Source organism: Manacus candei, unplaced genomic scaffold, assembly GCF_025592945.1.
Source record: "Manacus candei isolate 608988 ecotype Guabito, Panama unplaced genomic scaffold, ASM2559294v1 h1tg000028l, whole genome shotgun sequence".
NCBI classification, from domain to species: domain Eukaryota; kingdom Metazoa; phylum Chordata; class Aves; order Passeriformes; family Pipridae; genus Manacus; species Manacus candei.
In genome coordinates, this window is record NW_026138076.1 from 38,661,858 (window position 1) to 38,676,719 (window position 14,862).

A 14,862-nucleotide genomic window follows, 5' to 3' on the forward strand; every position below is an offset into this window, starting at 1 on the left:
GCTAAACATCTTCTGTTATAGACTCCTCCAAGCTGAGGAATTTTGTTGCCTAGGCAACCTGCTCACAGTGTATCTGTTCAGACCATGCTCACTATTTTAAATAGAAATACCATCCATTTAATGCACAGCTGACTTTTAGCAAAAGGTATATATGTGTAATACATACAGATTGTGTGTTTGTTTTGCATTAAGAAGCTGATTTGCTCATGCAGTACTCGCAGAGGCTCATATGAAGTGTAAATCTAAGGACGAGTGAATAAAAATGCAACGGCGCTGAAATAGCAGTAAAGCCTCATTAGCAGGGTGGGATTGTCAGCTGCATGGAGAGCCCGGCATGTATGAGACGGTCCTGCTGATCTCATCACAGAGATGTGAGGAATAATTGAGCAGAGCTAGAGGGAGTGTATACAGATATTTTGCTTTGCTTCATTATATCCAATTAGAAACTGGTCAAGCAAGTGAATCAAATGACTTTATGATGCCACTTGAAGAGATACTGGCTAAAGACAGAATCATGCAGGTGTGTGAAAAGATTTCCCCATAAAAACACTCCTCTAATTCCATACCTAATGTTTTTTTCAAGAGTCAGTAGTGCTAGCAAACGGTGTGGTGTTACACACTATTGGATCCCTTGGCAGGAAACACCCTGGCAGTGGCCAAGCACAGAAGAACCTAGGAGGTGTTCAGTGTAAGGCTCAGTACCTTCTGTATAGCTGGGTACGGCAGGTGATGATTTCTGTGAAGATATTAAAATTTCCTGGGCAAAGCTGCCCAAAAGATGTAGAGTGTTGCATTAGCAGAAAAAAAAAAAAAAAACAAAAAACTTTCTGAAGAAGTTGGAACAGAGGGACTACAAGACCTCAGAGAAGAGGTTGGGCTGTAAGTAATCACTATGACCAGTGGGACTTGTATTGATGGGCACTGCCTACATTGAAAAAACTGGCACTGGAACAGTCAAGCTGACAAGGGAGAATCAACTTTTGTGTGAGTTTCTGCTTATCAGAGACATGATCTTTACAAAGGTATCACTTAGTGAAGCGATGCCAAACTATCTGCTTCTCAGGTGGCATGTTACCTCTTTAGCCCATTTAATCATTACCAAACCCCTTGTACTGCCTTTGCAAGGAGAGACTTTCCACATGAAGATAGAGAGAAATGGTTGGTACTGAGACAGGAGAAAATCCTTAACCTAACTGCCTGGCAAGGTTTTTAAATGGCAAACTCTGCTTTTGTATAGTTTAAGTTAGTTGTGGGAAGCCTTGTGTATCTTAGAGGATGTCAAAAGACTCAAGGTTGTTCTAGGTGGCATATGGGACAAACTTCAGAGATGGTATCCCTGTGTGAGCATCAGTTAAATGCTGTGTAATACATCACAAGAGTGGTTACATTCCAGAAATACTTACATTTTTCTGGTTACTTTTATGTACTGTTATATGTTTGATGCTTAATACTTGGATAATGCACAGTAGTTGCACGTGTAAGTGGGCAGGCTTAGCTGCAAGCATGGTTCCAGCAATTAAGTCGTTTCCCCAAATCTATAAATTCTACTTCAGAGTTGTTTGGGTGACAGTGCACCATTGATTCTACCTTCTACAGAAAGCTTGCAAAGCAAATCAATAGGACTGTACATTTGGAGGTCCCTGATGAAAAAAAAAAAAATCGCCTGCCATAAATACTACTATGCTAAGATAACAGTTTGTTTTGGAACAAGATTATGCTAAGACATTGAATTAATTGACCTGATTTATTGCCACTTGAAAAAGGTTATAAATTATGTTGACCTCAGCTTTTGTGTCCACAAATACCACTACCTAACCATCTTTATTTTCCTTCTTGTAATTTTTTATTTGTTTAAAAGCCTTTTGTGTCCACAAATACCACTACCTAACTGTCTTTATTTTCCTTCTTGTAATTTTTTATTTGTTTAAAAGCCTTATTTGCTTATAAACCCCATACATTTACAATAATTCTCCCATCCTGCACTGCAGCTAAGGAGCATAGAAACAAGGAATACTGAGAAATTTAGCAGAGGTAAGTGGCTAATTAGATTATGACATAGGCATTGGTTAGGTAATTTAAGATCCTCACAGTGCAGATATGCAAACAGTTCCTTTCAAATAAAGAAGATTTAACTTTCATTCTTCCTTTGATCTGAACTGAATTCTTTCACAGATTATTGAATCTTGTAGGGAGATAGAGGTTCTGACCTCTGTTTATTTATTCCATTTTGCTATTTAACTTCAGTTTGCTAGAAAAAAACAAGGACAAGGCTGTGACAGTTCACAGAGATGCAATTTGTCTATTGAACTTAGCTTGGCATCTGTTAGACACACAAAGAAACAAAAGAAACTGCATAAATATTCATCAGCAAAGAAGTCAACCACGATGCAGGATTTGAAGCATTATATGTTATTTTTATAATGATAATAGTGATTCATCAGCCCTAATGATACCTCAGTACATTGCCTGACTGATCTTTTACTCATGTGAGTATAATTTATTTTTCCATTTTATGTCCTGCCTATCATTTGTTCCCAAAATAAGGAAGCAGATTTACATAATAGAATTCTACTTGGTAGTACTGGACAGGTTGGAGGTTTTTCTTTCAGGTAGTGACAGTGGTATCAGCTCGTTCTTCCCTTTGCATTTCATTTGAATAAAACCTATAATGTGACAAGTAGAAGATGGCACTGCCTTATAAACAGCTAATTGGGGGAGGAATTATGGTGTAGGCATGAGGTAGCAGGGACTGAGCTTTGAAATCTATCATCACCTCTTGAGAAAAAAGTACTTTTTCAGCCTCGCTTCAAAAGCTAGCTTTCTTTGTCAATTCTGTTTATCCTTATAAATGAATCTTTTAATGACTTGTTTTTCTGGATTATATGTCTGCCAGAACACAGAGAAAAACTATCCTGTCTTACAAAAAGGCAGAGTTCAACTTAACACCTTACTACTACAGCTATTGCAGCTGGGATTTTTAACACACTGAAGAAAGTCATATTTTTAAAAGTGCAGTAGAGTCCTCAGTCTAACTGACTTTCAATAGGTGCCTAAATCACTCAGGGTCTTTTTCATGTATGCCTGAAAGCCCCTGAAAGCTGATGGGGAAGGATAGGTCATTCTTCTAGACACAAGGAAAATTCTGACCTGAGCTCATAAATGTACAAATATTCTACAATGCATCACAAAATTGCCTACAAATCATCTGAGTTCCATTTAAAATGTGAACTGAAGGCTTGCTTGATTTGTTAGAAGAAGGTAAAGGGAGAGATACACAAATGCCTTGTTGCACTCAAAGGATTGAAAAAAGACTGGGACAGATTTTATTCAAAAGAAATAAAAAAAATGTGGAGATATTACTTGAAACCACCAAATATGCAAGAAAAGACTCTTCAAGACAAGCTGCAAGGGGTGAGTAAAGATGTGGAGCACCTCAAGGTCTGCAAAGAGCTGAGATACAGCTACAGTCTGACCCTGCCAGGCTCTGGTAACCTCTGGCAACTCCAGTCCTGAGAGTAGATAATGTATTGAATTGTGCTCACTGGGAGGACAGCCGAACACAGGAGCAAGGGCTCAGAGGGGCTGCAGAATCTCAGACCTCAGGGGCTTTCAAGTCCCAAGCGGACAAAGCCTGAAGCAAACATGTCTGGAAGCAGTGCTGGCCTTGCCCTGAGTGGAAGCTCGACCTCTCCCTCCAGCCTTAGGCTTTCTAAAGGCTCACAGCACACAAGTCAGCAACAGAGAAACCTGGTATATTTACAATATGGGCTGAGTGATTTCGGCATCACTGTAAAACACCACTTATTCTTGCAGAAAATAAATGAGATTTTGATGAACTGTGCTGTCAAGGTATGTTCATTTCAGGTCTCTTGGGAGACGTTTTCCCTAACAGTCTTGTCCTGCCCAAACTCACTCCCTCAAAACTCATTCTTTACAGTCTTGTGGTTCTCCTCAAGGTACATTCAGCAGCACTGGAGGTCACAGGGGTCCCTAGCAAACACCCTCCTTGTCACTGTGGCTCCTTTCACCTGTTCTTTGCTGAGCTCTGACTGGGACGGAGTACATTGTTCAGCACTGAATGGAGCATCTTGCATAAATAATACTCATCCCTTTCCCTCTGCTCATTTCAGAAAACATTTTTGCTTATTGCCTGCTTGGTTAGGAACCATGAAACCAAACAAAGTAGGTCTGGGAGGCACCTCATGGGATCACCTCATCCATTACCCCTTCCCTAAGGCCGGCAGAGTTAATAACGGAACAACAAGCTTGCAAACTCCAGCTGCCAGGCTTTGAAAGTTTGGCTTCTCCTAAAGAAGTACACTGCTCTTGTCAACATGGGACAATCTGCATGTGCTTGCTGATCTGTGCACAGATTAATTTTAAAGCGTACATTGTGCCCAGACGGCCCACTGCTACCATTACATGCATCAGTAAGTTTCATATTATGCAACTACCAGCACTTATGTTCAAAGAAAGCGCTTTTTGCTCCTGACAAAAGGTAGTTGCTCTGGTCTCATTAAAAGACAAAAGCAACGAAAGATAGGTCCTTTTGAAGCATCATCTTCTGCCTATTCTCTTAGAAAGCATCTATTATATTGAGGAATGCATGGGTAATTTTCTGCACCTCTCTTTCATGTAGCACAGCTGATTTCTAAGGCATCTCTTCATTGGATTTGACTGCTCACTGAGTGTTAGCCATTATCAAATACTCCTTCCATTGCACAGTTTCTCTGTCGGTCATTTCCCTGAAGACATATCCATACAGGAAAAAAACTGTTGTCTTTTCTCTCTTCCTTGTTTCATTTAGCACTAATTTATGGTCATTTCTGCCTCTGTAAAGCTGGATTTAGAACCATTAGGTAACAAGGAGCCCAGATACCTGAGCATGATCTTTTTCCTCCCTAGAAGGTTCTGTGTATTAAGTCTGGTCCCAGGAGAGTCAGAGCAGTCACAAAACTGTTCTAAACCAGAACATGGACAACAAAGTCCTGTGGTTTATCAGCAGCTAAAGCAGTCTGACAGGCAATCTGCAATACCTGCAACACGGGCAACACAAGGAGCCTGAGGAACTTAATTCAGGTACCTTTACACAGGGTCATGCATCAGCTCTGAGACAGATTAGCAGAGTAGCCTCAGGCTTTTAGCCGGTCCAGCCTACAACTGGACTAGAGTAGACATGAGCTGTGTGGCTCTTAAAGAACGCCTGCCTGTTCCTTGTAACTCACTGTGTCCCAAAACTTATAGAAAATGTACTTGACACTGAGGTGGGCAAACCATGGCCATCATTTCAGCTAATGGAGAGCACTCTCAGTGATCGAGGAGGCTTTGGGCACAGCAGCATCTCTGAACCCACAGTTCAGCTGCAATGTACTTTGGAACCTTTCCAGCCATATCTGACTCTGTTGAGGTGGCTGATTACTCCTGTGTCCCTGACATTTCCAGCACATAACACTGATCAGTTCTTCCATGTTTTTTAAAGTTTGCAAAATTTTTGTGCAGTCGCTCTCACCTACTTTGAATTCTGGTGAAAACAGTGGCTTCTCTTTTTTGCTTATTACAAATAATGACGGTTTGCTGACTCCTAACACACTGAAAACTTTTTACTACAGTTGAAAGTTTGCTTTGAAAACATCCATCCAAATAAAAATCTCAGCACATCTAACACATTATACTATTCCACAGTTTTAAATGCCCGATCTCAGACTGTCAATCAATAGAAATTTTCTTGCAGAACTGTTCTACAAAAACTGAGGGATAGTGGAAAGTATGGAGAAATATGAAGGGTACAAGAAGAAAACCACTGATAATATACTTAAAGGCAATGTTAGCTTCCATTGTAAATGAAGGATACTCCTTATTTACCAGTGAATGCCACCCTCCTATCTTTTCCTCATCAGATTAGACTGTGAAACTGTCCTTTATGGGATAATCTTCAACTCTGGCCTAATGTGTAAGAAAGTCTAAGATCTAAATTTCATAACAGAGCGGTATTATGCCAAGATGTGATCAGAATCTGCAAATGTTCTCTACAGAAACTTTCCTCAAACAAGAAATCACGATTTCTCTCAGTATTTCAATCAGTAAAATCTTTCACACAAGTACAGCTTAAGAAGAGTATATAGAAATGACATAAAGTATACACAGAAATAGCCCAAATAGCAAAATCCTTATCATTTCCATGGAAATGCTGGCAATTTATCAGAAAAATCCTGCATTTTACTGAACCCTATCTGCTCTTCGTATGAGCTGATAAGTATGATTTTAGCAGGTGCGTCATTCTACGTGAGAGCATTTCATTGCCAGAGCTTTTTACTCCTGTGTCTACATTATTTTTTGAGCCACATGCCTTCTTTCATAGAGGTGGATTTTATGAGTTCAAATGATATTTTTTTTTAAATCCCCGTTTAAAAAAAAATAAAGTTAAAATTTTAACTTATAAACAAAGAAGCTACAGAGACCACTGTTATATCTGCAGTAAGTTTCTTTCATGGATACTTAAGGTCAACTTTAAAGTCTATAAGCTAGGCTTAGACTATAGGTCCAAGCACGTGATGGAAAAATAACTTCTAGCAGTATTCACCGTCAGCACATGACCAGCCTTGAAAGCAGTAAGGATGCAATGGAAAGCCCCATAGACAACAAAGCAAAGATCAACACTTTGATGAAAAAGTTAATACACATTCCTTCCACAGATTCTGTATATAAGATGTAAATTGAGAGCTACTCCGTGAACCTGAGAAGAAAATTTATACTGCTCTATCTGGAAGCAAAGATTTATTTTGATGCTGATAGTGGAAGTTTTTGTAATAGCTTCTAGCTGCCTGAGACGTAAGAAAATAGTATTTTCTTTGGGCTTTGCTGCAGTTGAAGTAACTGCATGTTGTATACACAGACTTCATTTTATTTAGATGAACAGGGTGTGTGTCGCATTGTCTCCCTTCCTTTCTTAACCCACTCCCCACATCACAAGGTGATGTAAATTCAGTCACATCCTTCATTCCTGTGGATGGAATACTGCAAACATGGAGGTGTGAGACAATATAAAATGAAGGTGTGAGTGATACAGTAATAAATGAAAGATAGGGCATTGCAGAGGCACGATTTCTCTGGAAAGAGATTAAAAGAGGAACAGAAGCTGCCTTCCTTTTCAGTCTTCCATGGCAGGAATACTTAGTCAGCTGTGAACAATATTGTGATTTGGAAGTGCAACACCTAATGAAAAAGGAGACTGAACAGAAGCAATGTGGTTAGTGAAGGAGTACTGAGTGAGTTATAGGGTTCCTCTTGTCTTGTGACCAGTCAGTGAAGTTGTGAACAAGAACCTGCTCAGCCCTACTGTTAAATATGTGATTTTGTTACCGTATGCTATTTTAACCTAGGGAAACTTGATGCTGCATTAGCAGTGTGCCTTTTAGGACTAGAACAGCCTTGCTCCAGTTATATCATAAAGGTATGTTTTTTCAGAAGTAGCAAAATCTAATTTGTCAAAAAATTCAATAGGAATGTGAGTCTAGTTCCTGTAAAACATCTTGGGAAATTCTCCTTAGTAAAAATGCAATCCAGCCTAATCCTCAGCAGCAACACAAATCCCATGCTCTGCAATACTTTTGATTTCTGGACAGTTTCTCTGGGCCTGAGCTAAAGGAATGACAACAAGAATCTTTCTGCTGATTTGACTGAAATCTTTCTCCAGCCCTGGAATCAGTTCCCAGAGGACTACCTAGAATAAACACAGCATTTTGCAGCACTGTAAAATATAGAAATCTCCAGTCAGATGAGAAATTCCATCAAGATCTCGTGGTGATCTCTGAGACTCATGTGCAGTGCTCAGCACTTAAGAGAATTTTAAAAAAATCCAGCCACTGTGCAGAGAATAAATAAGGATCTACAAGCTTTGATGAAAAAGGGGAGTAGGGAATTATCTAGGCATTAGCTGGAATATGTAGAAACATTTGCAATGTACATTATGCCAGAGTCATCTACAGGGATGAGCTCCTGCAAAATGGTTAAACTGTTGTATCAGAACCACTTAGATGGCTCCGAAAAAGTGTCACCTATCATGCATAAATAACAATTGGAAGCCCTGTGGAGTCATTGTAAAGAGGTGGCCATAGTGTGTTCTCAAATTAAACATAATGTGTTGATTTAAGGCACTCATTGCACAGCAATTAACCTAGGAGGTTATCAGCAGTGATTTGCTCTGATACCCTATCATGCAGAATTGCATGTTGCTCCACAGAACAGTACCAAAGCATCCCTTATGCACTATCAAATAGACTTAACACCAGAAAAAAAAAATCCCAAAGTTATTTTCCACAGTGGGGGAAAAAATCATCCCACACATTTTATTTTCCTGAGGAATTAGGTTTAAAAGAATATCACCAGCACTGGACAAGAAAACTATCAGGCAGAAAGGTAGTTGTAACTGGACTGAAATAGAAATTATTAGAGGGACTGGAAGACAGAATGGGACTCGTCAACTGGAAACGAAGAGAAGAGAGAACTGTACTTGGATAAGTAGCTCAACCTCACTGTTCACTCTTCAATATTCTGCATGACCATCTGGAAATTCCTCTGTGGTAATTCCTTTTTAACAGTTCTATAATCGCATCCTAATTTGTCATTTCTTTAAGGATTAAAAGAAATGTTTTGCCTCTGCCAGCCCCATCTGCGCCTGTGTACATGCAGACCACATACAGGCAAAGCATGTACACAGCCTGGGGACAGTCATACCAGCCTGCCAAAGCCAAGGGAAACTATCCTTGAGAGTCTGTTTGTTGTACCTACAATCTCTTACCAGAATCTTTCCACATTAACAGTGTTTTATTTTCAGGAGAACGGTCCTCAACATCAGAGAATCCAAAGTGTTGGAGAGACCCCAGAGATAATCCAAGCCATAGGCAAAACAAGTCCTTTCTGTTATTCTGAGGGTGCTTTACCTCAAGAAAAGACTTGAGGTAGCTTGGTGGAGATCTCCAGTCAGGCAGAATTCTCGAAGAACTATTGGAGCCTTACTGGTAGAATATTTTCCTAACGCTTAGCTTGAAGTTTTGGATTTTTTTTGCTCTACAATTGGAGTCCCATTGCTTTTTCTCATATCCACCCTGAGCGAGGAAAGCAGATTTATTGCCTTCCTCACTGCAGCAGCCTTTTATTTATTTGGAGAGATGTCCTCCATCATGTTCTCTTCTTTACACTAAATAATTCAATTTATTCTCTCTGCCAACCTAAATAAGTTCTTTCCTTACAGTAAAAAAATCCCAAATTTTGCAAAATGTCTTGTTTTTAAGTGCCTCAATTAAATAAAAAAATATGGACATGAGGAGCAATTTTAAACTGAAAGTTCAGATATTTCAGCCAACAAAATTTTGAAATTCAGTGTCTCAGATAATTTCAGTGCCTCAAATAAAATTTCAGGTATTTTTACTGCACTGAAAGAACTAAGAGTATGTGCCCACAAAACACTCTGGTATCAACAGATCTACAGCATTTTTCACAAAGATGTTTGCTATGAAAGGTTCTCTCAGCTCTGTCACTTATCACTTTGACCCAAACTGAATAAAGCTCTTAAGAACATGCTTAACTTCAAAAGTGTGAGCAGCCCCACCACAGACAAAATCCAGCTTAGAAATAAAGTGTTTCCTTAAAATTCTTTGTCCAAGAAGCCAATGCTTGCAGTTATAAATGATCCCTATTGTGGAACCTTCACGCCTTAAAACTGTGTCCATCATTTGAGGGATGATTTCCTTTAAGCATTTTTAAGAAGTACTGTCCAGCAAACCAGCAAGAGGGAAGGGATGTGTCTTACATTGAACTATGTGTGGAGTTGATGTTAATGCTAACACAAGCTGGAAAGGACACAGGGTTATCTTGACAGTCCAGTGGTTACAGCTGTGCTGAATTACTCTGGATAGCCTCTGAAATTTGATAGAAATAGATTCATAGTGCTTATTCTGGGAAGACCTTCATGGTCACTGAAGAAGACAAGGCATCTCCGAAAGGGAATGCACTGTAGGTGGGCAATTGGAAGAACCATTCACTCTCCTAAGCCAACTAGACTTTCTAACTCAAGGCATCTGGGAAATAGCAGGATGAATCTAGGGGTGTCGGTATCTTTTGGGATTTTTGTTTGTCCTTACTGGTACTCAAAGAAGGACTACTGTAGAAGATTTCCTTCTATACTAGAAAGAAGCAAAGTCTTTTCGTGGAGTGTAATAGCTTGCACATAGGAGGATTATATCATATTGCATTATATCAAACCTGTACTTACCCACTGACTTCAGGGGTTAATCAGCAAGAGAACACCAGTATTTTCAAGGGGGGAAGCAGGGTGGTGTGACCATTATACCACTCTCCCCTCCAATTACTTGTTGAGGCTGCAGTTACAGTATGTGAAATGGATGGATTATAATAGACTTTCCTTCTATTGCTGCCGGGTCCTGATGCACACACTCCTCCACTTCATAACAAGCAGCACTGGTAATTATGTACGTCAGATTTTTGTTAAAAATGTCACACATATATCTTCTGTCCCAATATTTCCCTAATTTATCTGATACTAACTTTGCTGCTTTCATAGTTCACTCCTAACCACTCTAATTAAACTTATTGAGTGCTTCAGAGGAAGGATGTGTAGGGAATGGGAATGTTTTTTACCTTACTTCTATCTCCCAACTCTGTGAACAGCTGCTTCTTAGAAATAAACTTACCCTTTTAATTACTTGCATAAAATTTAGGTCAGGTATGGCCTAGAGATATTAGTTAACTGTGTAACAGCAGATGCTTTGGGAATCTGTATTCATGGGATCCCATAGTCAAGTGGGACATGCTGGGAGGCTGTATGGTAGGAACTCAATGTAGATATCTGGGCTGCTATAGGCTTGTCAGAAGCTACAAAACCTACCCAAGGATTTGGAACTTCTCTGAGGATCAGCTTAGATCAAGCCATACTTTGTCATGGGTAGACAGGAGGACCAAATACACAGTATATTTTCTGGTCTCATGTCCCTTTCCTTCTGTCTTCTCAGGAAGTTGTGATGAATGTTCCACTTTCATCAACATAAGCACTGTCTCTTTGCCTCTTCCTCCCAGTCAAAGTCCCATCCCACCTGGGAATACTTCCAGAACCCCTGTGCCACCTCCATAATTGGATGCACTTCAGGTTTGCTCCCTGAGCCAGCTGCCAGCACCCTCCAGGAGCATGGGTCAGAACAGATGGGCTGTTCTGGTATGGCAGAGCTGGGCCACAGCATTGGACAGCACACAGGGGGCCAGCACAGCCCTCAGTTCCCAATTAGACATTACTAAAATACATGGTGACAAGACATATTAGTACTTTGATAGATAAACTATTATGAGAGGGAAAAAAGATCAGCCAAAGATGGGAAGTAGGGAGAAGAAAAACCTTTCACTTTGAAATGTAAAGTCCAAAGCAGAAATAATGTATTTCAATGATCATATATCCCAGTTTAAAGCTAATGTATCCTCCATGAAAGACTTGGGGCTTAACGCTGAGCTATATTATTTCATATTCTTTGACATAATAAAATACATATCTTTATGTATGGCTGTAAAACTGCATTATTTTTAAAAGTTGTTTCATTGAAGTGGTTGACCTTTTTATGATTTGTGCATACATTTCTTATACAAAAATAGAAAAACTGACTGTAAACCACTTTATGTTAAAGTACATGCTCATTCAAATATTATAAAGTAGATGATTAGAGACCACTATATGATATTTGAGGTTGTAGAGATAAAGAAATGGTTCATAAAAAAAAAAAAAGAATCTGAGCCTTCTACTTAGAATTCCCCTGTTATTTGTTTTCACTTAAATTTGATTTTCTTGTTTTTAATTTTATACACCTGGGTTTTAAAATGTTCAGCAATTATCTGATTTGTAGCTACAACTGTAACATGTTTACTTGTAAAATGTCTTGCAAATTAAGATCATTATTCGTTCTTTTAGATGTTCTCTTAACTTTGCAGCTGAACATTACAGAAGCAGTATTTTTTACATTCCAAATGGCTCTAATGCCAAAGCATTTTGCTGATTTAATGGCTGGTTTTGCAGGATAGAAAAATACTAATAATTCTCAGCAAGCAGAAAATCAACAGCTATCATTTTTCAAATGGGATTTCTATAGCTCTGTCAAGTGTCCCATATTGTAAAAAGGAAAGGCAATTCAATCCTGTGTTTTATTTTGTCTCCAGATACAGGATCTTGATTCACCCTTTCTTTGGAACCCAAAATGCCAAATAATGCAGAGTTCTAAGGTGGCTGAGAGCCTTAAACACAAGACTTAAGTATCAGGAGTGTCTGAATCAATTGGGCCCAACTATTCAATAGCATATTCAATGCTTAAGAGCTACTACCACATTTAGATGCCTTCCATCAATGTCCAGGGATAGGGCATCCTCTGCTTCTCTGAGACACCAGCTCCAGTGCCTCACGACCCTCACAGTAACTAATTTCTTCCTAATATCCAATCTAACCCTATACTCTGTCAGTTTAAAGCCATTTCACCTGGTCTTATCGCTATAGGCCCTTGTAGAAAGTCCCTCTCCAGCTTTCTTGCAGGCCCCTTTTAGATGCTGAAAGGATATAATCTCAGCTGTCTCTTTCCAAGTTTTTCTTTTCTTGCCCACAAGCAAGGAAAAAATGGGCTTATGCCCAAAGTTTGAGGACAGCCAATACAGTGGAAAATCTCTGTAAAAGTAGATGAGTACCTTCTCCTGGCTTGATTAGCTAAGTAGGTTTTTCTGATCTGCATCCTCCTCTCTTTATTTCCTCCCTCTTTGGGAGTTTGGCATTGGACAAGTGCTTGAACAAGTGCTTTGAGATGAGGAACACATTTACCTTCTCCCTGATGTTCACAATCTGACTGGGGTGCTGTGCACACACCTAACAGCACCAGTCATGGCTCAGCCACTTCGGGTGCAAGAGGACCATGGCCATCAGTCGTGTGTGGGCTGGGAGTCCCAGAATTCCAGCTGCCAAGTCTTGTGGCGAGTGTGGTTTTGTTGCTGTTTGCATGGTGACAGTGAGCTGACCACTAGTTTGGGTGTACCTGCACATGCAACTGTTGCACCTCTGGATGGCAGTGTACACATTGGCGCAGGGATAGGGACACGGCATGATGCACATCTGAGCCACAGCTGAAAGCACAAAAGTGAGAGCTGTTTGAGCATGAGCTAGATGTGAGCATATCTGCGTGCACAGAGGACATTTTGTAATCCACAGTAAAAAGCAACAGTTAGGTAAAGTAATTTAAGCACAAATTCCCAGCATCTTAATTTTTCACTCAAGCTTACTTCTGGGTACTTAGGGTGTGATTGTCATTCACTGCACACAGCAGCCACCGTGGCTACTCTGAAAGCAGCACTGAGTAAGGAACGTGTGCACATTACCAGAGTTTCAATGTGGTTGGAGCCCTCACGCCAGAGCCAAAAGGGATCACACAGGCATTTTTCAATACCTGAATAACTGCGCATTGAACTCCTCCTGTGACTGTTTAATTCCCAGGGGAAGCTGCAAAGTTACAGTGAACTCAGTACTGCAACAGTTTTGGTTTAGAGAAAGATAATTGGGAATCTTCTGCCTTTTTCTGAATCAAAAAATTTTGAAAGGGGGCTACCATTGAAGAACAGTGGAAATGCTCAGCCAAATCTTAGAATGCATCCCCCAGTGATCTGCCCTGCTCCGATGTCAGCACAGACCTGCAAGCTCAGCTTAGCCAACCTGCTAAGATGAGGGACAGACTGCTGTACATTATGGCTGTGTCACAGCAATCTGATAATGTGGAAGGCAGTCAGGACTGGTGAACATGACCCACATTCCTTTCTCAATTCCCTTGGGTGCCTAGGGGGTTGTTTAGTTTTTTTTTTCCTGACACCTGTATCAGGCATTGTGGAGCCCTGATGATTTTTTTTCCAAACAAATCTTATCTGTGATTCTCAGAGGTTTTTAAAAGGTCAAGGACAAGGCAGTGAATTCCCTGGAGACTGACAGTGGGGTCCTCACACAACATCTAACTGCAATGACTCCTCAGAGGAAATAAGAGTGATGGCCTGAAGAAAACATATGGGAGACCACACTTTATGTTGCACTTTCTGTGTTTTGCAGGACAGCTGGAGAGGCCAAGAAAGCTTCAATACACCAAACAGACACAGTGGAGGGGAATGAGGGACAGGCAAAGACAAGATGGTCTTGCCCAGAACGTCTCCTATAACTGTGGACACTTCACCAGCCAGGTGTCTTCAGCCTGACTCCCACACATTTGCCTATTCTAGAAACAAAGGCAGTGAAATGCTCGTCACAATCAGACATACATTGAAAAAAAAAAATCCTCTGCTTTTAAATAGTGTTCCTAGTGTAGATTGATGAAATGATCTGTACTCCCCCACCACACCACCTTCTGACTTCCATCCATTGGCTTGACAAAGCAGGTAGTCACACACACTCCACATGAATGCACCCGTGGCCAGGTTGCCTTGGAAACCTTCACTGCTACCTAATATTGTTATAATTGGCAAGAAAATATAGGTTTTCTCCAATGATTCGCAGCATGTTTCCATTTTACATAAATGCAAGCTTTCCATCTGCAGTTTTCTGAAGATTTGCTTTGCTTTCTCCCAAGAAATTTTAGAGACATTTCCTCCCCAGAAAAATTAAACTGTTGTTTAAATGTTAGAAATGCTGTCATGTCAGCACAGGGGGCCAGACAGTAATTCCAGCTTCCCTGTCTGTCAAGAGGGACTTCTAACATTGAGGAAAAGGAGCCCTGCAGTTCTCTCTACTGCATTTAATTCCTTGCACAGCTCTGGAGTTAGAACAGGTCAGCCCAAGTGCCCCCATGCAAC

The 14,862-nt window shown here is 40.2% G+C and overlaps 1 long non-coding RNA gene across 1 annotated transcript in view; it reads right to left on the bottom strand.

Annotated features, from left to right (window-relative positions):
- The window catches only part of LOC127471996 (uncharacterized), a 115,605-nt gene that overhangs the window by 15,207 nt on the left and 85,536 nt on the right, over window positions 1-14,862 (bottom strand). The window lies entirely within an intron of this gene.